General features: G+C 52.5%; 1 protein-coding gene across 8 annotated transcripts in view; it reads right to left on the bottom strand.

Moving 5' to 3' along the window:
• Window positions 1–22,634, bottom strand: part of AGAP1 (ArfGAP with GTPase domain, ankyrin repeat and PH domain 1) — a 541,118-nt gene that overhangs the window by 431,676 nt on the left and 86,808 nt on the right. Inside the window, exon 1 of one of the 8 annotated variants that reach the window (XM_053216001.1) lies at window positions 1,317–1,498. The exons of the other annotated variants lie outside the window; for them this stretch is intronic. The gene's annotated coding sequence lies outside the window, so the exon portion shown is untranslated. Of the gene's footprint in view, window positions 1–1,316; window positions 1,499–22,634 lie in introns of those variants that run through there. 8 annotated transcript variants of the gene reach the window in all.

The raw sequence follows: 22,634 nt of genomic DNA, 5'->3' as shown, positions 1-22,634 counted from the left end.
CCTTTTGCCATATTACAAATACTAAGCGTTTCACGGATATTAAAAAACACTACAATACTCAAAAAAAGAAAAAAACCTGGCATAGGAAGGAATGACCTAGGGTGGCAGAAAGCAGAGATGTGTCATTCATTCAGAGAAAATGTCTCAAGTTGGGGGGGGGGGGGGGGTTAAAAAGCCAAAAGTCAAGAAATACATCCCAAATGTGTCATTGGGAGACTTCCAGAAGTGTAAGTTCAGAGGCCTACAACACGGCAGCCTAGCCTTCCATTCGTGCCCAGCCTTGCTGGAAGGCCCACATACCTGCAGGGGGCCCATGGGCACCAGTGTGGAGGCCAGTGGCACAGGGATGGGGACAGAAAGGGCACTGAGGAAGGGGCTAAGACACAGGTCTCCACCCAGGACAGCTCACCACACCCTGAAAACTTGCAGCAGCGACTTTCAAAGCTGCCATGTGCAGAGCCAATGGAGTCTAATAACCCACCATTTCCAAATTAGCTCATTTTCTGTCCCCAAAACATGTTTTGCTAGTGTGGACACCAGTTGGCATGAGGCAAAGCAAATCTTGCTCCACAGGCTGCCACCCGCAGATCTGTCTGTGCACAGCCCACAGAACGTGCATCCGTCCCCTGAGCGGTCCCTCAGTTTGGATGCACTGTTTCTGCAGCTCTGTCACAAGTCCCAAAGGAAAAGAAAGGCCCAGGTAGGTAAAAATATCAGCCATGGCGGCCTCTGAACGCAGGGCAATCAACGGAAAATGAGCACAACCCTAGAATACGCTCAAATAACTGAGGGCCTTACTGTTGCCTCCCTACTCCCCCTCACTTCCCTCCAGGGTGCGGGCAGGGAAGGCCGGGAGCGTGGGTCCCAGCCCACCAAGACCCGCACCTTCCCACGTCCCATACCCCCTGAAGCAGTGCTGACCGGCAGGGGAGACCACAAGCATCGCGATTTACTTCCTACAACGACTGTCCGGTGTGCATGACGTGCGAGAGACACGCATTTCCCGAAATCTTGCCGTGCGACAGGGGTGGGGTACGTGACTGAGTGGGAAGAACAGACTGGCCCCTAAGTGCTCAATAAACATTATGGTCCAACTGACTCCCAAGACCGGTGTGAGTGGCCACAGAACCACCTGCTTCTGTCCCAGCCGGGTTCCCAGGGTTAGAGGTCTGGTTTTCAAAACGGACACTGACCGAGGGGTTGACTTTGGTGAGTCCCTGAACAGGAGCAACGAGACCTACCAGAATTCAGTTATAGAAAAAGCACAGCAAGGCCAACGCTGTCCTCTCCAACACCTATCTTTAGATCATGCTTACCTGGCTCTGTGGAGCGAGTCCAGGGACAAGGTCTAGTCTCCGTTCGCCACCCCAGGCACGTGTGGGCACACAGATGACAGGGCAGTGCCTGTCTCGCGAAACTAAGGTGACTCTGGAGGAAGAAGATACCACCGGCCACTGACTGGCCGGACAGCGTAAGAGAGAGTTCATTAGCTCGTTCCGGAACCACAACCACACTCTATAAAGCCAGCAGGAGAGCTAGGGTGGCCAGCAGGCACTGACCATTCTGGAAAGTTCTTTTCTCAAAGCTGGGAAGAACACGAAGAGAACCATCAGCTGTTAACCTGAACTATTTTACTAAAACTTATTTTGGGGCAGCCAAAAAAACCAAACCAAAGCAACCAAGAATGTGTCATCCCATTGGACAGCTGTCTCCGTGTAACCTATTCGCCACACATCAAGGGAAGGTCGAGGCATTCTGAACCAGTAAACAGGATTTAACGACGGACAGCAGCAGGCCAAACACTAGATAGAATGCGTATTTGCATTTCTGCTGCAAGAAAAGGGGCCGAGTCCATAAGAGGCAACAGGAAATGTCCAGAAAGTAGGCCACCATTCCTAGGCGTGGATGGCCACCTGAGCAGCACCCTGTCCCACATGGAGCCCAGACATCAACAGCTGCCCCCGGGGACATAATCGGGGACATAATCCCTCCTACTGCACTGGGAACACATCAAAAGTAGCAGCTACAGTTCCTCTGTCTTCAAATACTCGGGATATAAACCCGTGCCAAGAGCAGGCCATCCAATTTCTAACACAGGAAATAAGCACGGACACGGGGAATGACTCATCCTCCTATCGGAGCGACCAGTGGGGTCACTGACATTAAGTCAGAGAAGCCTCCAAAGCACAAAGGGTAGGGGATCTTTCCCCATTTCCAGGGGAACCACACCAGAGACGTGACGGATCCCTGAGGAGCTGGACGGCATCCCTTGATGCAGACGCAAGAACTTGGGGGCTGCCCAAGGTAAGGATGGCGAGAAAGACCACAGTGGTGGTTTGCACCCACTGCTCTACGCGCCCATGTCACTTAACCAGCACACCTGCTCTGAGAAGGCGGGACTATAACATGCCAGTGTTACTAGCAGATGAGGAGACTGAGAGTCACCCAGCCAATCTGGGAGCAGAGCCAAGATCCAAACGGGGCTCCCTGGCTCCAGAAGTCACAACGACCCCCAGACTTCATCACCTTCCCAGCAGTGAGGAGGGGGTGCCAACCCCCGTCACCAACAAAAGTACAGGTGCTGTGGCTCAAGGTCCGTCCACCACAACTGAGAGGAAAACGGAGCTGTGCAAGATTCACTCACCCGCATCCCTAGCAAACACGGAGACGGCACCTGCTAGGGGCTGGACCCCCACCTCCATGCTGGGAACAAACCGATACGGCACCTGCTGGGAGGACCCCCCCCCTTCGTGCTGGGGACAACCACGGATACGGCACCTGCTAGGGGCTGGACCCCCACCTTAGTGCTGGGGACACACTGGGCACTGACCAGCCCTCCCGATCTCATACTCCATCCACAGCAGGGAAAGAAAGAAGCACTGTGTGCCTGGGGCTGTGTTCCATGGTGAAGCGTGAGGCAGGGGAAGGGAGGGGGGCTTTGGTGGGGGTAGTCGCCCAGGACGTTTCTCCACTGACACCTGAGTGAAGGCTGAAAAAAGTGGGGGCTGCGCCCCAAGGACACTGGGGGAAGGCCGTCCGGGAAGAGGAAGCAGACCAAGACACTGATGGGCAGAAGAGCTACTGTGGCGCGTGGAAGGGACAGGAGGCGAGCACCAGGGGAGCCAGAGGGCTGTATCGGGCCTGGAAAGCCAGGGGGAGGTTCTGGTCGGAGGGGGTCACGCCTTGACTTGGGCTTCGAGGGCTCCCCTGGCTGCTGCGCGAAGCCAAACGTCAGGGAGGGCAGGAGCAGTGGCCAGAAGACCAGCAGTGACCCACCGGGCAGTGATGCTGCCCAGGGCCAGGGCGAGAGAGCTGGTGCCTAAGGAGGTGAGGAATCTGGGCACAGGGAGGGCAGGGCAGCGGGTGTGATGGAGGAGGGCTCCAGGAGCCAAGGGCGGGCGCTGCAGAGGCCCCAAGAAGGCAGCGCCCCCCACGGGGGGGACAACACTTTTCTGCTGGAGACGGCACAGGCGGCCAGCCCGCATCAGAAGGGCCCGGAGGGCACCGAGACCAGCACCAAGGGCACGCGTCCCGGACAAAGCGGCACAGGGTGACGCAGAGCAGAAGGAATCGCCCACATCTGAACGCTGACAAGGGACATGAGCTAAGGTGACAGTGAGCAACATGCCTGGTGGTAAGTCCCTGCACCCCGTCAGTTTCCTGCTGCTGCTGTAAAGAAATTACCACCTACGAAATGCTTGGAACGCAGAGCCTTCATATCTCACACCTAAAATCAGATGTGGCTAATATCAAGGTCTCCACGGGACTGTGTTCCTTCTGGAGGTTCTGGGGGAGAATCAACTTCCTCATCTTCTCCAGCTCCTAGAGAAGGAGCCCCTATTCCTTGGCTCCTGACTCCGCCCACATCTCCTCCGGGGACCCTGACCCTCAGGCCTCCCTCTTACAAAGACCCCTGTGATGACAGTGGGCCCACCGGGATACCGCAGGCTAACCTCCCTCCAAACAGCCTTAATTTAACTACATCTACAAAATCCTTTTTACAGGATTGAGGTCACATACTCGCAGGATTAGGATGTGGTGTCCTTGGGAGCCATTCATTGTTCTAATATATTCACCACACCCCTCCCCCCAGGTTATGTTTTTGTTTTTGGTGAATATTAAGTGACATTATACAAGCCATTTAACCACAGCTTGATAAAATTTAAATACTACTATCCAGAGCTTATTAATAATAGGCACGATTAAAATTAAGTCTTCCAACTTAGGGAACATTGTCTAAATACGAGCTTAATAATCGATCTTATTCATGGAAACAAGGAAAAAATAATTAAAGCCCCTGTAGTCTGTAAATCCTTACCGTGAACCTTGTTAATTTGTGCCTGAACTGTGCCCCAAAATTTCTGCATCGATGTAAAATGGGTCTACAGGAAATTCAGTTAGAAAAGAAAACGTGCTGCAGGAAGCCAATTAAACTGGATAGATCAGGGCGTAAACTGCCAAGAACAGACCAGGTGCCCAAAAATGATGTATGGCTCGGCAGAGCAGGGGTGGGGGCCACAAAAGCCACTGCTCTCCCAAATCACCCACAAAAACCTACTGGAATTTTTCAGCCCTTGTGGTTCAGTAACGACCACACAGAAATCATGAGTATCCCATGAATTTGGAGCTCTGGGTTCCAACGAGAACACAATCAGAAGTCACACTAAGGGACAGAAGTTTACAAATCAAAACTGCAGTTAACAGGAAAAAAAAAAAAAAAGGAGGAAAAATTTTGTGCATCCGTTAGACTGAATTTATACAACACTTCGGGGCACGTGGGTGGCTCCGTAGGTTAAGCATCGGACTTCGGCTCAGGTCACGAGCTCACGGTTTGTAGGTTTGAATCCCACTTCGGGCTCTGTGCTGACAGCTCGGAGCCCGGAGCCTGCTTCGGATTCTGTGTCTCGCTCTCTCTTTGCCCCTCCCCCCACTCGTGTTCTGTCTCTCTCTCCCCCTCTCTCAAAAGGAAATACACATTAAAAAAAAAAAAAATTTGTACAACCCTTCCAAACACACATGTGCAGTCAAATAAAGACGTGAGCCTCCTGAATGCTGGTGTTCTCAAAATTAGACAAGTCACACTTGGTGGATGCTCCGTGAAGTGTTACTTAACCCACGGACCTGGACTCCCTCCCACCCCCAGCCCACACCCCCACCAGAGACCCAGGCTTCCAGATTCACTGTCTTAGGACTTGGATTCAAAAGTAAGTTCATGCACTTGCTAAAAGTAGCCACTGCATTCGCTTCCACAATAAAAGGAAGCTGATTTCAGAGGATTTTTTTAAAGAAGCACATGTCTTACAGGTAAAATCTGTTTCTACCCAAACCTTTAGCCACATCACAGATCAGAGGTGACCACTCACGAGCCAACGTTCTTCACAAGGCAGCAGCAGCAGCAGCAGCGGCCTGCTGCCGATTTGGGCTTAATTATTTCAACCACCATTTACCTTCCTCTGAAACTCCGGCGTTTCAACATTGCACAAAGAGAAACTTTCTGCGCTTCAGACACACGGAACAAAATCCGCTTCTCTGGACGTGTGAACCTCGTTTTTAAAAATCGTTACTTTTATTACCGTCGCTCACTAATTTGCACATATCTGTTCTGGCTTTTAAAACATTTTTTCTCCCCCACATTATAATGAATCCTTAAAGTCACAATCCCCTGGTAAGGCCGCCCCAGCGTGCCAAAAATGAAAGCAAATGTTTCCCTTCTTCCCTGCAAATTCATAAAATGTGGGCCCTGCCCAATCCCCGGAGAATCTGTGACTCTGACTTTCTAATTCATTCGAAGTTTAAAAAAAAAAAAAACAAAAACTGAAGATCCACATTTGCTCATTTTATAAGCATCTCTAGGGAAGTTAAAGGCATTTAAAAATTACACAATACGTCCCCCCTGGCTTCAAAGACGCAACAAAAAGGGCATCTTTCCCAAGCTTTTGTTAAACTGCAAAGTGGTTTTTTAAATTGTGTGTTCAAAAAAAAAAAAATGTTTTCTTTACCATTAATCTTGACCAAAAAAAAAAAAAATCTGTTCAGGGCAAAAACATTCAGCGGAGGGCCACCCCATGTTAGGCACGGAGTGAGGTCACACGGACCACAGCTGGGGAGGCAGAGGTGCCACGTGGGGCAGGAAGCCATAAACGTATGCGGTGTCTGTGCACCGGACGTATGTGTTTGTATTTAATGGGTTGGATTGACCAGGGTTAAGGGTTGGCAGGCACAGGTACAAGTGCTCAAAGGCTACATACGTTTTTTTTAAGGCTTTTATTGCACTTTGTCCATCCCCCCCCCCCTCAAGAGGCTATCCTGATCGACATTCTTTCCACTAATGCAAAAGGGTAATGCCATGACCTGCACGTGTCTCCCCCGAATCTGTAGGTTGAAATCTAACCTATTAGGTGCTATCACGAGCCTCGTGAGCAGGGTTAATACCCTTAAGACAGGTCCATGGGCACCCCCTCACCTCCTTCTGCCATGTGAGACACGACCAGAAGTCTGCTACCTGGGAGATGGCCTTCACCCGACCACGCGGGCACCATGATCTCCGCTTCCAGCCTCCACAACTGTGAGATCTGAATTTCTGTGGTTTTTCAACCACCCACCTGTGTTTTGTCACAGCAGCCGAAACAGACCAGACAGGGACCGATTTCCATACGCCTTTGCCAACACAGGGTCTCTTCTTGTTTTAAGATTGTACTTAACTAGGCTTTTCTTTTTAATGTTTACTTACTTGAGAGAGAGAGAGAGAGAGAGAGAAAACACACAAGGGAGAAGGCAAGAGGGGTGGGGGGTGGGGGAAGAGAGAGAGAGAGACAGAGACAGAGACAGAGACAGAGAGAGAGAGAGTCAGTCTTAAGCAGGCTCCATACTCAGTGAGGAGCCAGATATGGGGCTCGATCTCACCACCCTGCGATCATGACCTGAGCCGAAATCAAGAGTCAGGCGCTTAACCAAGTGAACCACCCAGGCGCCCCTGTACTTCAATGGGTTTAAGAAAAAGTCACCTCATCACTTCAACTGGTCCTTAGTAAAGCTAAATATATGTACACACTATCTGCCCCATTATTTCTTTTGATGAGTCTGTGCCCATTCCTTCTGTTGGGGAATTACTTATTGCTTCATAAGAGCTCTTTGTATATAAAAGACAGCCCTTTGCCATAGGTCGTAACTATTTTGTTTTTTATTTGCCTTTAACTTTGGCTAAAGTGTCTATCGTGCTCAAAAGTCATTCAGTTGTTCAGATGTTGTCAAGGCAAACTTCTTTTGTTTTCTGCCTGTGATGGCCATTCCAAGACTATATGACTTTCAAGAAGGTTTGTTTTTGAGGAAATGATTCTGTCTTTTGAACGGCTATAGGCAAAAAGAGAAAAACAATCACTTGACCTAGTTTCACAATAACCCAGCTCCCCAAGAGAGGCAGAATGCATAGTTATCCTGTGAAGTCAGGGGACCAGAGCACAGCCGACCCTTGCTGCCTTAAAATACTTTCTCTTGGCATAAGAAATAGGGCTACAATGGCTCGGAGAAGAGAGTCGTGCCAACTGTACATCTGATCCATGTTTATGGATAAATTTAGGCAAAATGTAATAAAGTCAGTGCCTAGAAACACTAGAGAGATAACACTTTGAAAAACTAATCTTGGGCTGCGAGTAAAGAATGGGATCCCTCCAATTTTAGGTCATTTTAGATCACTGCAATTCTCACAATCCTGGCGGGCTCCCCAGTGGGCTAGGCTAAGAGACAGCGCAAGGCAGAGGACCGATGCTGTGCTCAGATGCCCTATGGAGACTGGTTCTCTGACACCCAGTCACGTGGCCCTGGACCAGCGGAGGAAGCCTGGCCGCCACTCCCCACAGCTGGGCCAGCCAGTGGCCACACCCCCTCCGACCAAGTGAACCACCAGACGCTCCTTGTCACCCTCTTCACACAGTCATTTGCGTTTTACCAGAAAAACTACCCACAGATAAACCGCTCGCCTCGCACAGAATTCTTTCTTTGCGCACAGCACCCACAGGCAGACTCGGAGTTGGCCTTGGTTGTTGGGAAGCTGGCCCTAGGATTACGGAGGCCGAGGGAACTGAATGTGTTGTAAGAATATCACATATGGCACGTGCTCTAAGTGGAGCAAACATCTCAGCTGAACAATGAACAGCCACAGAATCAAATGTATTCCCAAGAGGCAGAGAAAATGGAGAAAGACAGCACCTCGTGGTACCCGATGTTTTGTTGTGTTTTGCACAAAAGGACTCATGGTGAATACAGAGGCAGCAAATCCAGCCTCTTCCCCAACCACGTGGATGCTGGTGTGTGCCCCTGTGCCTGGTACATCCTAAATCCCCTGCCAGGTTACAAAGGGTTGGGGGTGGGGGAGGGCGGGGGAACCGGACCCAGGCTCCTACAGAGACCCTCCGTGCTCCCAAGGCGAGGCTGATGGAACATCCAACACCGGAAAGCCTTCAGTGACAATGACGTCTCCCTGCTCACAGGCCGTATAAGGAACAAAGCCCCTGACCCCCACTCCATGGCTCCCGCGTTCTCCGTCCCCAGAGCACCTGCAACAACAGCCTCTTTCCACGTCCTCAAATCCATCCCTCCCACTGCAGGGCCTTTGCGCGCACTGCCCCTTCTGGGATGACCCACACCCCTCCCTCTACTGAGACGTCAGAGGAGGACAGCAGCTTGCTACGGACTCCTGGGCTCCTGTCTCCACAGACGCCCATCCCGATCCCACTTCTGGCATCTATGCCCTGCAGCAGCCGCCTCCCCACCAAGCAGCACTGACCACACTGTTAACTTTATGGTTAGTAGGGGGCCTATGGCCAACACTGCCTTCCCTTCTAGACTCCAAGGACCCCGAGACCAAAGACCTCGTTTGCTCACTCACCAGCACCGATGGGGTGGGTGCCTAGCACCTTTGCAGGCGTTCAGTACATCAACAGACACCAACAGAGAAAATTTAGGGGTTTTCACGATCATCTGGCCAGAACATATACATGTGCATGTTAGGATATATACCTACATATGTATTTTTTTTTAACGTAGGAAGAAAATCACAGCAAAGATTTTGATTCATCCGCACATTCCTAAATGACAAAGAACTCTTACGGGCCACTGCTGGCCAGGTGTCCCCTCAGTTCCTGACACAGCAGATGGGGAAGGACACCCGTGGACCGCACCGTGTTGCGATATGCTAATTTGCTGTTAATTACAGCCTCTCCTCAGAAATGCCCTCGAAGAGCCTGTTCCGTGGGGAGGGCTGTGCCAATTAGGCTCGCTCACAAAGGAGTATCTTTAAATGATTGCCAGTTTATTTTAAATACTTCTTTTAATTTATCGGGAGGTCACCTGGAGTGATAAGCAATAAAGTGGTTCCATTTACCTGTGATATATTTTCATGTTTCCTTTTCCTTACAACGGCTAGTAGTTTTCAAGGGAGAGCAGGAGACAAAGGAACGGCCATAGGCAAAAATTTAGCTAAGAATTCTTGCCCTGACCTTTTTCTTCCTCGGAGGAACATGGTGGTGGTAATTTCTGAATCCCCAGCTTCTCCTCAAATAGATGTAATACTTCTCAATAAAGGAAGCATAAAGGTTCGGGGGACAGGGCTTCCGACAAGCACATTAAATGTAAACAAGTTTACGGGCGCCCGGGGGGCTCCGTTGTTTACGCGTCCGACTCTCGATTTCGGCTCAGGTTGTGATCTCGTTTGAGCCCCGTGTCGGGTTCTGACAGTGCAGAGCCTGCTTGGGATTCTTTTTCTCTCCCCCTCTCTCAAAATAAATTGAAAGACTTTAAAAAAAATGTAAACAACTTTAGATTACAAGGTGGGACCCATTTTCTTCTAAAGTTGCCAAATTATTAAGGCCCTTGTATTCCTGACTGTGTGCCTCGGCATCTCATATAAAGAGTAAAGGTAAAACTATTTCAATACAACTTCTAACTTATCTGCTCACCTCACCTTGGGAAACAGGGTCACCTCCACACCACTGCCCAACGACAAGAGCACCCCCAGCCACGATGATGAGGGAGGCGAACATCTGAAAGATGAAAGGCACCGCAAAGCCCTGTCACAGCCTCACACGGAGGTGTTAGTTTGGACTCTAGGGACCGTGGTTTACGCGGCCCCAGGAGCACAGAGCTGGCTGTCAGGACCAGCCCCGGGAAGCAGCCGGTACGTGCTGCTGTTACGTCCATCCGGGGAGAACCACTGAGCCAGGCTCCCTGGCCGGGGTCCCACCCAACCGCCACGTGGCCCCGGACCCACCGGCTGGGAACTCCCAAACTGTGGCCGTCTGAGCCACAACTCTTCTTACCCTGGCTCCATGGCCTCGTGGGTTCTCAAGAGTCAGAGGGAGACCCACCCACCCACCCAAAGTCATGCTCCGTTCCCTTAGCACCTGAATGTGATTAGCTGGTTAAGTGTGTATTTGTCAGTCTGAATGAACACAAAGGCAGAAACCGATTCATAGATCATCTGGAGGGGTCTGGGCACTGGAGGCATCGCCCCTGAGATCTCATTACCAACGGCAAGAGCCCCAGCTGACATGAGTTATTTACTGCCGCCCTCGTCCTTTGATTCCGCACACGTGTCGTCCGCAAGAAGGTGCATCTGGGCCCCGCTTGAAACAGGCTACCGTCCAGGGGCACCGGCTCGGAGAGCGGGGAAAGGTGCGATCAATTAACAGGCCGGCGGGGGCCCCAGGGAGAGGAGAAGCGGGGAGGCCGGGCTGAAATCCTCCAACCCTCCCTCCCTCCCAGCAGCAGACGAGGGGCTTCGCTGAGCTAAGGCGAAGTAGGAAACAATAAGCAATTTGGGAAACAAAATCCTGAAATTGCGCTCGGATTATGATCATAATTAGAAAGTCAAGCATGTCTGATCGTTCTCCAGTGAGTCTGTAGGCTGCAGACCAGAATAATTTTACGTAATTATCAACATCAACACGGACAGAGCCCTTCTTGCAGGCGAGGCCCCCCGCTGCCCGGGGCTCTGACCTGCGGGCCTCAGATGCGGTTCGGCCCCTCAAGGACGCACCCGTGAACACGCGGCCACCACGTGTTCTAAAACCGGGGCAGAAGAAGGAAGGGTTTCTTTGTCTACCATGTAAACATACCCAGGTGAAAACCCCACAAAGGTATGAGATTCGAATCACATTTATAATCGATGAACGCCCTTTAAAGAAACAAAGACAGTCACACCAAATCTCCATTTTAGCGGAAACCCAAGATTGTATTTTTTAGTCTGTGATGTCTGTACGGCTGGTTCCGTCTCCTGCTCACCGGCGAGGAGACCCGACGAGCCCTGGGCTACCGTCCAGAAAACACACACAGACGCAGGTTCTCTGACCGCACCTGACCCGTACCCCAGGCCTGAGCACCCCAGTTATCCACCCAGGCGTGGTAACTCCTGGCTTCGGACCCGCCACCCACCCCCGCACATCAAGAAAAGAAAACCACCCATAAAGAAGACCGGAAAGAAGGAAAGGAGACCTTCTGTCATCAACAGACAGACATTCCTCCAAAATGACAAAGCTCTCAGCGGCGTCCTGGACCCCACGGGACCCAGGCTGCTTCCCTTCTCTGTGGTCTCTTGAAGCTGTCCTCCTATTTCTCTTATTCTGTTACTATTACTGCCAGTAGCACTCTAGGAGGAGCCAGGGGGTTACCTGGAAAGTGAAGAGAAAGCTGGAAGACGGGACGGGACGCCCCAGAGCGCGTTCTGCCAGAGCAAACCTCCCCTTACTTCCTAGCTCTGTCTTCCTCCTCCTTTTTTTTTTTTTTTGTAAATAAAAAATAAACATTAACGAGTTTCTATAATATAAATAGCCTTTAATAAAAAAAAGTACTTTTAAAAACATTAATATTCACTTCTGTTTTCTGGAAACACACACACGAAAAGTGTGTTCAATCCAAGTGCAAAAGGAGGGGGCAAACCCACCTAAGGCGAATACGGTACAATTCTGGAGCAAGGGATCTTCTTGCTAATTCTTTCCCTATGATGATTGCTGTACTTTGCGGGAGCCCAGAATCTCCCTGGGAAATGAGAAATCAGATTCTTGTAAGTACTGGCCAGAACAAAACCCCAGATCACCACCTTATAACAGGTGTAATTTTGACTCCTTCCAAAACTTGGCAGCTGACACCCCGACTCGTTAAAAGGTTTGATTTGTTAAACAGGAAACGTCTCTGGTGAAATCTCAAGAGTCCCTTCCATCCCAAGCAACGCTGCCTTCACTCTTGTCCCTGGCTTCCTCCAGGCCTCCGACAGACTGACCAGTTGCATGTCCCGGGAAATCGCTCTTGGTCCGTGACCTTGGAGGACCCATCTGACCGTGTAACCTCTCTGAACACGGTGCCCCCCCCATGTCCTCCCCACTCAGACGGCAGGGCCGGCCACACCGGGGGAGGGCAGCGGAAGGCCCCATGGCCGCGGGAGGGCCGGCTGCAGCCCAGGGATCCGGGGCCTGGCCACCCCCTCCCCGAGCCCCCCCCCCCCCCCCCCCCCCGGGCCAGCCTGGGACAGCTCCACCTTCTGGGACCACACCCAGTGCAGTCCTGGCCAAGCCCTCTCAGCTGGCAGTTCTGTTCCCAGAGCCAGATGACAAGGGGGAAAAACATACACCATGGAATTTTACAGAATACCGCCAGCTAGCTCGGATTCCGAAGGTCTGTGACACGGCTGGCCAGCGCTCCTTCCCTATGAGGAGCTCAGACGTGTACCGGGCAGAAGACTAACACTGGGAGTCAGCAAGGGGACGCCCCAGAGAAGGCAGCTGTGATGTCGAAAGTACAAGGAGAAAACTAAGAGCTAATGATCCACATGCAGGAGACAGAGTGTAACCCCGACCCCAGCGGCCCACCCTGCAGGCTCGGGCGTCCCTCAGAGCAGAGGCCCAGCTCCCCTGGGCTCCCCTGCGTCTGGGACACCGCGGGCGTTCACACGAGGCATTTCTGCCTTGCAAGGAGATGAGGGTGCACTTTTGGTTGAACAGAGTTTTAATGTTTACTTATTTTTGAGGGGGGAAGGGGCAGAGAGAGAGGGAGACACAGAATCCGAAGCAGGCACCAGGCTCCGAGCCGTCAGCACAGAGCCCGACACGGGGCTCGAACCCACGAACCGTGAGATCGTGACCTGAGCCAAAGTCGGACCCCTAATGGACTGAGCCACCCAGGCGCCCCTTGGTCTAACATATTTTTAAAAGATCAATATTGGTTTTCGTGGAACACAACATCTAGATACCATCTATCCTTCTTAAAACTCTAAAATACCAATAAATCCTCAGAGAACGTTCCCAGCAGTGCCAGGGGACTTGGGGACACAAACCTCCAGCAGCGCGCCCGCCTCCTCTCCCCGCTGCGCCCCCAGCTCCAGGAGGACGCCCTGGGGCTGGATCTTCAGAGTCCTGGAGGGACCCAAACAGACCCCGACCGTGTGCCGGCTGAAGGAGGCCTTGGAGCCCAGTGCTCGGGGGAGGGAGGGGTCAGGTGGAGCAAAGGCTGGGGGCCCCCACCCTCACCCCTCCCCGGCCTGCGGGCTCCCAGCCAGTGGGAAGGCCTCCCCATGCCCAGAAGGCCTTCCTCCAGCCCAGGGTGCTGGTGTCGCTGTCCCCGCGGGAGCACTGAAGGAACAGAGACAACTGTGCGTGGCTGGCCAGACGGCGTGAGTGACAAGGCGAAGTTGACAAGCACACTGTGCCCAGGATGTGCCGGAATAACCGTAAGCCGAGTATCGAAGGGCTGCATCACGCTCTGGTCCTTCCACCAAGTCTCTCGCTTCCCACCTAGGACCCCCCCCCCCCCATGGTCTGAGGACAGCAGGGACCGGGCCTGGAGACATGGGAACTCACTCTGGTGCCAACTCTGCTCCACAGGAACCTGGGAAAGCCCCTCACCCACCTGACCCTCGTTCTCATCCACAGGACATAAACAGAATTTAATACCTTCTCTTCCTTCCTCCCGGCCTCAATGGGCTAAGGAGATAACGGGTGTGAAATGATAACGGGTTTGTAAACAGCTATAACTTACGGTAAAAAGTGCTGCTCCCTGTGTCCAAGCTCCGTGGCCCCAGTGACTCATTCTGCCACTATTCCCCGAGGACGGCTCACGGCTCCTCTGGTGACATGCAGGGCTCACAGTGATGCCCAGTTACCATTTGGTTCTTTAAACAGCTCACTCTGGAAACGGCTGACGGCTCAAAGCAGGTCTTGGTCTCCGAACTGCTGAAAGCCCCCCCCCCACACACACACACAATATCCCTGAGAGGATGGACAGCTATGGGGTGAATGGTGCTCATCTCAGGAGAACCAATTTTGCTTTCAATAAACACTGACACGCTAGCAGGCACCTGGGGGGCTCAGTCGGTGGGGCGTCTGATTTCAGCTCGGGTCATGATCCTGGGGTCGTGGGATGGAGCCCCACATTAGGGGCTCCGTGCTGAGTGTGGAGCCTGCTTGAGATTTTTGTCTCTCTTCCCCTCTGCCCTTCTCCCTCCGTCCCCCCCCCCCCGCCATGTTCTCTCTCTCTCTCTCTCTCTAAAAAACTAAAATGAAAAAACCTAACACACGACTGAGTTCTCAGCCTCTCACGCGGGCTGTGGTAGAAAACAGCAGCCTGCTCTCCCCTCTTCCTGCACCACGTTCACCAAGAGGCTGAGAAAGGCCACTGGCAGACCAAGTGCAAACAAGGACGCCAACAGTCGGCAAGTCAACACGTGGCCACAGCAGAAAGCTCATTTTGCACCTTGCGAGGCTTAGAAAACAGCCAATCTTGGTGATCACTCATCAATAGTTACTAGTGTCCAAAGAAGTCTCTGCAGACATGTAAACGTATTTCCTTGTTTTGTTTTCATCGTAAAACACATGCTTGTTAAAGTCTAGAGAATTCTCAAAAGTAGGGGGAAGGAAAAAAAAAAAAAAAAAAAACATCGGATTCCAGGAGGCCAACACGGCTTCGTGTGGAGCTCTGGATGGGCCGACCCGGAGCCGCAGAAGTAAGACGATGTGCGTGCCCGTTACCGTGGCAACGCGAGGCACAGAGGGTGTGCACCACTTCCGCTAACGCTCTTCAGACCCGTGGCAGAAATTCTAGAGGCATCAACTAATTGCTGGTTGGGAAGAAATGTTGCACAACAAAAATGTGCCGAGCGGGCAGAACTGGCAGTGTTTGGAAAGCAGCGTCTTCCGAGACTCCCAATCTCTGACGTAGAGTTTGGAGATTTCTGTAAATGTGCTTCCATTTCTTAAACGCCGCTTTCCTTACGTCCTCCCCGAGGGTGTCCACTTTCTCCGGTCAGGTGCCCCCACTTTGCTTGGTGATGCGGCAAGGAGAAAACAGCGACGGGGATAAGAATGATAGGATGCCCAGGGATGTAGGGCTACGTGACGAGTCTGGTAAGAACTGAACATGAAATGCACAGCACGGACCAGGGAAAGCACCCGATGCCGGCCCCGCCTGTTGACTTCTATGATGAGTATCATAGCTTTAGTTAAATGTTATTTGTCAGAGGAAATAGGAATGTGCAACCTGGAACAAAAAAAATCAGCCTGAAGAATCGAGCGACAAGTAATACTCCTTCGACGTACACACCTAGGGAAGCCATGCCAAAGCTGAACAAAAAAATCTTCATTCCGTTCCTGATGCCAAGTTATACACACGGAGGCTGCCTCCATTGTGAGGGCAATGACTGTTTTCTCTTAAAAGAGAAAGAACTGAACGAGCGAACTGCATGGCTACAGAGCTTTTAACAAGAACTGCCTGCCAGGCAACGGTTTTATAATCTACATTGTTAGATAAGGGACGTATTAATAGTAAGCTTCCCAAAAGCGACAGAGAAATCAAGATGGGGCACCAGCCCTGGACGAGGGCCTTGGCCTCACGACTGCCAGAGGAAGCAAGAGGGCACCACGCGTGGTCTGCCGATGGATGGTGTGGGTGCAGCGGCCACGCGCAGCCGCGTCTCACTGAGAGAAGGGGAACCAGCCCAGCGCGTCCCTTCCCGACAAAGTAAGATGAGCCTAAACTGATTTGCTCCCTAGCAAGGAGCCTAGTGCTCAGATCCCCCGTGAACTGTTTCACAGCCACAGCGCCTACAGACAGACTTTGCAGATACGGGAAAACGGGTCACACGCATGCAGAGACACGCGGAGACACTGTGGGGAGAGAAGATACTCTGTAAGTTTTATTTACTTATTTTGAGAGAGAGAGAGAGCGAGCATGAGCAGGGGAGGGGCAGAGAGAGAGGGAAAGAGAGAGTCCCAAGCAGGCTCCACGCCGTCAGCACAGAGCCCAACGTGGGGCTCGAACACACGAACCATGAGGTCACGACCTGAGCCGAAACCGAGAGTCAGCGGGCCCAACCGACCGAGCCACCAGGTGCCCCAACTTTTTGACTTCTTCAAAAGAAAAAATGAAAGTTTCATACGCACAGAATCTAACGTGTTCTCCATACACCCGAGAGGAGGCATGGGCCAAAAACTGCCTTCTCTGGCGTCTACTATGGAGACTGCGAGCATCCAATCTGTGACTTCCACACCAACCCAAGCACCTAAACTGCTTGACGTTTTCCCTACGTTAAGCTACTCGACACACAGACTGAGCACCACGAAGCTGTGCTGGGTACACATCGGGGCCCAAAGAGACAAAGACCCCGTGCTCGGGAGCGTATGGCCCTGTGACGGAGGACAGCTCAGAAACAGTGTAGTAAGAGGCAGCGTGTGCAGAGGAGAAGGGAGGGTGGGGGAGGAAGAGGGGAAGGGGCAGCGGGGGAGGAAGGGGAGAAGGGGCGGTGGGGCAGGAGGGAAGACACATGGCTCTCAACCAGGCGGCCCGGCCAAGCAGGACTTGAAGGAAGTGAAAACCAGGGAGGAAGGGCACCGAGGGCAAAGGCCTGAGGCCAGCATGCTGCAGGAACAGCCAAGAGGGCAGCCTGGAGGCAGGGAGGGAACAGGGCAGGCGAGGAGGTCAGGGAGGGGAGGAGGCTGGGGCAGGGCCCGCCAACTTCTGCCAAAGGCCAGAGTTTAGGTCTGGGGAATCAAAAGACACAACACCAAGGGGACCCCGTGGTTTCTGTCCCCAACTACTCACCTCTGCGGATGTCACCTGACAGCAATCACAGGTGGTACATAAGCCACCGGCTGTGGCTGGGACCCAGCAGTGTTATCTACGGAACCTGACACTTCCATTTCATCACTTTCACACATCACAAGATATCCATCCCACCGCTCACGGCTAAAAAAGCCATTCTTAACTCAAGACCCATGCAAACCAGGCAGCAGAAGGATTTGGCTGGAGGGCCACAGTTTGCCCTTCCCCGCTTGGGGGCCTCGAGGGTCGCTGTAAGGTGCCACAGAGGTCACTGTGGGGGCAAGGCCAGGAGTAACATGACCAGAGCTGGAATTTAAGAGTCACCTAGAAGCTTTCTGAGAATGACTAACAGGCCACTGCGGTGATCCCGGAATGGGACAGTGGCCACCCAGGTGGAGGTGACAGACAGCAGGATTCTTCATGTCCCGAGAGTAGAGCCAGGGTCCCAGCTTGACTGGACACGTGGGGTAGTGACACAAAGAGAGGCAGTAAGAATGTCTCAGTGTTAGGTTTGGGGCCTAAGTGGAAAAACGCGGCGGCTGCCAGCCGAGCCAGGAAAGGCTGAGGGAGGGCGGGTGGGGACTCGGGCTCTAGGCGGGGCGTACTCAGCTGGCATTGCTGGTGTGGTGACCACCACGGGCAGCGCCGCATTAAGACTGAACAAAGCCGGGGGGGGGGGGGGGGTGTGCCTGGGTGGCTGAGTCGGTTAAGAGTCCAACCCTCGGTTTCAGCTCAGGTCACAATCTCACAGTTCACGGGTTCGAGCCCTATGTAGGACTCTGCGCTGACAGCGTGGAACCTGCTTGGGATTCTCTCTCCCTCTCTCTCTCTCTCTCTCTGCCCCTCCCCTGCTCGAGTGCTCTCTCTCTCAAAATAAACATAAACTTAAAAAAAGAAAAGAGTTTCTTATAAAAAAAAAAAAAAAAGGACTGGAGAAAGTTAACCTGGTGCACCACAGGAAGCACCTCACCCCAGCGGGAGGAACGGAGGCCACAGACGACCATGTCCAGATGAGTTACAGACTACTCCCATTCTCACTGCATTTTGCACATGGGACAAGGGACTTGACCCTACCTCAGCCAAATGAGTGACTACAAACGCGGGGGGGGGGGGGTCCCTGAAGGGTGGTTACAGCAGCTGCAGTGTGAACCTAATCCCTATTCGTCCTTAACGTGAAATTAGCTATTTCCGCAGGACCACTTAACCTCCACCCGGAAGCAGGAGCTTCCTGGAGTCGATTACGCGGAATGACCGTGGCCTCTGCGGCCTCCGTGTGCCGGGTGTGGGGGCTGCCTCAGCCCTGAGCCCGAGCGGTGTGGGCGCTTGGGCTCCGTCAGTCACAGGGCAGGAACTCTCTCTGTCTGGAGCATCCTCAAGACTGGTCCCCTTTCACGGAGAGGCACAGCTCACGAGTGTTCTGGCCCGAGCGCAACAAGGGGGATCCACAAAGGAGCAGCCTAGGAGTGTCGTCCAGCCTCACCGAGACCCAACTAACACGGAACACAAGCCAGTTGGCAGTTCACAGCCTGGTGATCGTGCACACACACCCCGCTACGGGTTAGGTAACACCTCCACCCATCCCGCGAGTATCTTCTGTCCCGTGCTGAGAACATTTCAGAGCTGCACTCTTCACAACTTCCAAGCACACAATACAGTGCTGGTGACAGTCACCATGCTGCCCGTTAGACCCCCCAGAGCTGACTCCCCTAATAACTGAAAGCCTGTACCGTTTGATCAACATCTCCCCGTTCCTCCTCCCCAGAAACCACTAATTTCTTTTCTCTGCAAGTGCAGCTTTTGATTCCACAAGTGATTGAGATCAGTATTTGTCTTCTCTTATTTCACTTAGCACAATGCCCTCAAAGGCCATCCATGTGTTCACACGAGGCAGGATTTCCTTATTTTTTGTGGCTGAATAATATTCCACTGTATGTATACGAACACCCCCATCTCCCTTACCCCTCCGTCCACCCATGGACACTTAGGCTGTTTCCACATGTTGGCTACTGTGGCTAACAAGGCTGCTGTGAATGTGGGGATACAGATCTCTCTTCAAGATACTGTTTTCATTTGTTTTAGTTATATACCCAGAAGTGGGATTGCTGGATCATATAGCAGTTCTGTTTTTTAATTTTTTGAGGAACCTCCACACTGGTTTCCATAGTAGCCTCACCAACTACAAAACTGGGCCAGGAAGACACAACACACACACACACACACACACACACACACACACACACACACACACACACTAAAGTGTAACTTACTCCAGCCCACACACCTTCAGCAGCTAAAAATATATACCTGCAGGGGCTCTGTCAGCATATGGGGAAGGAATCAGCTGCAGTAAACCAGGATGTCTTCTAGAAACAGCTACAAGTTTACATTTTGGCTTCAAGCAAGTTTTCCACAAATAAAAACAGAGGAAGCATTTCAAACTGATTTAGTGCGAGTATACAAAGGCACCAAAATAAATGCATTTTTACCTGCTCAGAGGAAAACAATGAGCTCATCTGTGCATCATCTACCACACCAGGGAAGATCGACAAAAGGAAGACAGGCTCCCGGATCACTGCACCGGCCAAGTATTTAAAGCAGCTGAACCCATCCACAGCCCCAAATGTTTAGATCAGCGAACCAAGGACTCATTTACTCGCGTGCTTTTAAAATAAAGGCACTCAATCTGGTGCACACCGCAAGTGAGAGGAGAATTGGGCCCTAGCTCACCCCTCTGCCTGTAAATGAGAAATAACCCAATCACCCCCTCTCCCCAGGGATCTGGGGCTCGCAAGGGAGGAACAACTCTCTAGGGACCCTGAGCGTCCTCTGGTGGGTCTCTCGCATACACCCTGGACGACCAGACCCACACGCCTTAAGCATCACGTAATTCCAGGGGAGGCAGTGGGCTCTGATCTCAAGGCTGCAGAGGTGACACCCTCCCAAAGCTGCCGTTATCGGCCTGGGCCTCAGAATGTAATTCCCAGGAGCATGCCTCCAATATCTTTACTGGTGGGTGGACTCGGTTGCATGAGGTTCTCTCTGCTCAAAAGTAAGGTCCTTGGCAGCCGAATCCAAGCTCCCTAGAACTCTACGTTTTAAATGTGTTCCTTGATCTTAATGGGCGACGCACAGGAAGTAAAGACTGAGCGTTACTTGCTAAGAAGCGACTGAACAGGGTTCCCTAAAAGGCCCGCAGCAGACTCAGCCTCAGAAACCTTCAGGGGTGATGGGGGTTTTCATTGTGATTCAATATCTCCAGGAACTAAAGACTGCTACAAATGCAGCAGAGGCATCTGGGGATCTATGACACCCCCATCACACAGGGCCCGGGGCCCCCCTGGACAACGGGTCACCCCCAGAAGGTGGCTTAGCTATAGCAAAAGCACATCATCTGTCACATTTAAAATAAAGTGGTTCCTTGTGTTACTGCATTTAGTTTAGTAATTCTGAATTCAGAGTTGGATTATCCGAGAGCAATGAGCATAAGAAGGCAAACCTAGCTTTGCGCAATACATCAGGTAACCACACAACAACGGCACCAGCCAGGAGCGTGCCAAGGGGCACAGGAGCATTTCCTCTGCAAGCTTTCCTTACATGATGCAGTGCTGTGGGCACTGCTTGGAACCGACCGTTCTGGGGTTCAGGGCTCTCATCCCAGGAGACGGAGTAATCACCCTACAAGTAGGGGAGGAGGAAGGACCAAAAGAGCAGCAAACTGAGGAGGGCCCGCTACGTGGCCAGGGAGCCCAGCCAGGAGGCTCCCTCAGGTGTGGATGGTTCTTAGGGTGGTGCCAGGGTCACGTGGACAAAGAGCTCCACAGGCCCCAGGATGCACGTGTGCTCCAAGAGGGTAGACACAGAGCCACACTGTATCCCCCCACTGGGCTGGCAGAGGGGCACGATGATGACCAGGAGAGGATCCCTGCCCGTGAGGCATGGTGTCGGGAGAGGCATCATTCCAAAGGGAAGACCTCTGCCCCTGGAGTCCGGAACCCTGACTTTCTTCCCTCCCCATCCCCCCAATCTGCTGTGCCACTCAGCTCAGGCCACTGCACCAAAATCCAAAGTCCCCCAGGCAGGGCTACCTGGACAACAGAAATCCATTTATCACACTTCTGGAGTCTGGGAGTCCAAGACCCAGGTATCACCGCTTCTGTTCCGTGGGAGAGCTCCTTCGTGGCCTGCAGGCGGCCACCTGCTCGCTGCGTCCTCACGTGGAGGAGTGAGGGGAGAGCGAGGCCTCTGACACCTCTTCTGCTCGTGACCTGATGCCATCGCAGTGGGGGTTACGGCTTGCATGTGTGAATTTGTGTGCATCCAATTCAGTGCACAGCAGAACCTCGGGTGACGTCACTGGCTTTCCTATCTCTAGGGTGGGTGTGGGGTGGGAAGAGCCGGTCCCCAAGGGCTCCCCGAGATCTAAAATTCTACGGCTCTAAAAATCGATTCAACGGTTAATAGCTACTTCTACAATCCCATCAGAGCAGCCACACGCCAGGCCTGCCTGATGCCCCTGCCCAGGTCCCTTGGCTTGCAGTCAGAGACACAGATCCACTCCCGGGACTCACAAGAGGGTCTACTTCAAGACGCCACAGCCCCGCGGCCATCTGGACCCCGTCCCGTTTGAGCACCTACCCTGGGTGCTGACTTCCTGCCCAAACCCCAGTACAGAGGTGGGGTTGGTACAGAGTTCACAGGGTTCACGCACAGTACTGCCACGTGCAGTTGAGATCAGCGTAAAGGCTGTTCTCATGGGTAATTTCCACGGAACCACGGCATGACCGCCCCTGTCAAGGGCGCAACACCCATCGGGGCAAACCACTGCACCTCTACGACCGCCTCCGAGAACACAACCTCTCAAGTGTGAGCAATGCCTGACCCCAGTGCACGATGCATGCAAACCAGCACGCCATTGCTTCCTTCTGAAAAACATTTTGGCCCCGTGTATCTTAATAACCCACCCCAGTTTCTGTGGACGGATTCTTAAACGGCTCTCAGCAAGGCAAATAAAAGGATCGATTTTTCTGAACTTAAAAAAAAAAAAAAAAAACCAGAAACCTTCTAAAACAGACCTTGCCACCTCCCGTTGCCCTCAACAGCTTGTTTTTGTCAATTTCACATACATCGTCCGCTACAAGTGCCTCTGCCACGTCTGCGGGGGGATTTATCAGCGAGTGAGTTTCCGCGACGGGTTTACACCGTCTCCAAGCAGGAAGGGCTCTCTCCTGTTTCCACGTCTCACTCCCTCCATCTACCGGTGGCTGCTGAAAATGAGTCCCCAAAAAGCCCACTGACAAGTCTCCAGAGCACTCCTTGCTCAGTTATAAACGGCAGCGCGCTCTGAAGGGCTGTACACGTTTCACAAAACTAAAACCATGTGAGCGGCAAATTAAGGCAACAGCGGGTCCAGTGTGGAAGAATGAGCCGAATTCTAGACCCGGGTAATGGGGTCTGAGAAGGTATTTCGGCATCCACGTTGGGCATGGGACACCGTGGGTCAGTATCACTGCTCCCGCCCCCGCCCCCCCCCCAGAGGGCACGCTTCCCCAGGGAAG

The sequence above is a fragment of the Acinonyx jubatus genome, chromosome C1 (assembly GCF_027475565.1).
Source record: "Acinonyx jubatus isolate Ajub_Pintada_27869175 chromosome C1, VMU_Ajub_asm_v1.0, whole genome shotgun sequence".
NCBI classification, from domain to species: domain Eukaryota; kingdom Metazoa; phylum Chordata; class Mammalia; order Carnivora; family Felidae; genus Acinonyx; species Acinonyx jubatus.
This window is presented reverse-complemented; position numbering and strand designations above follow the sequence as displayed.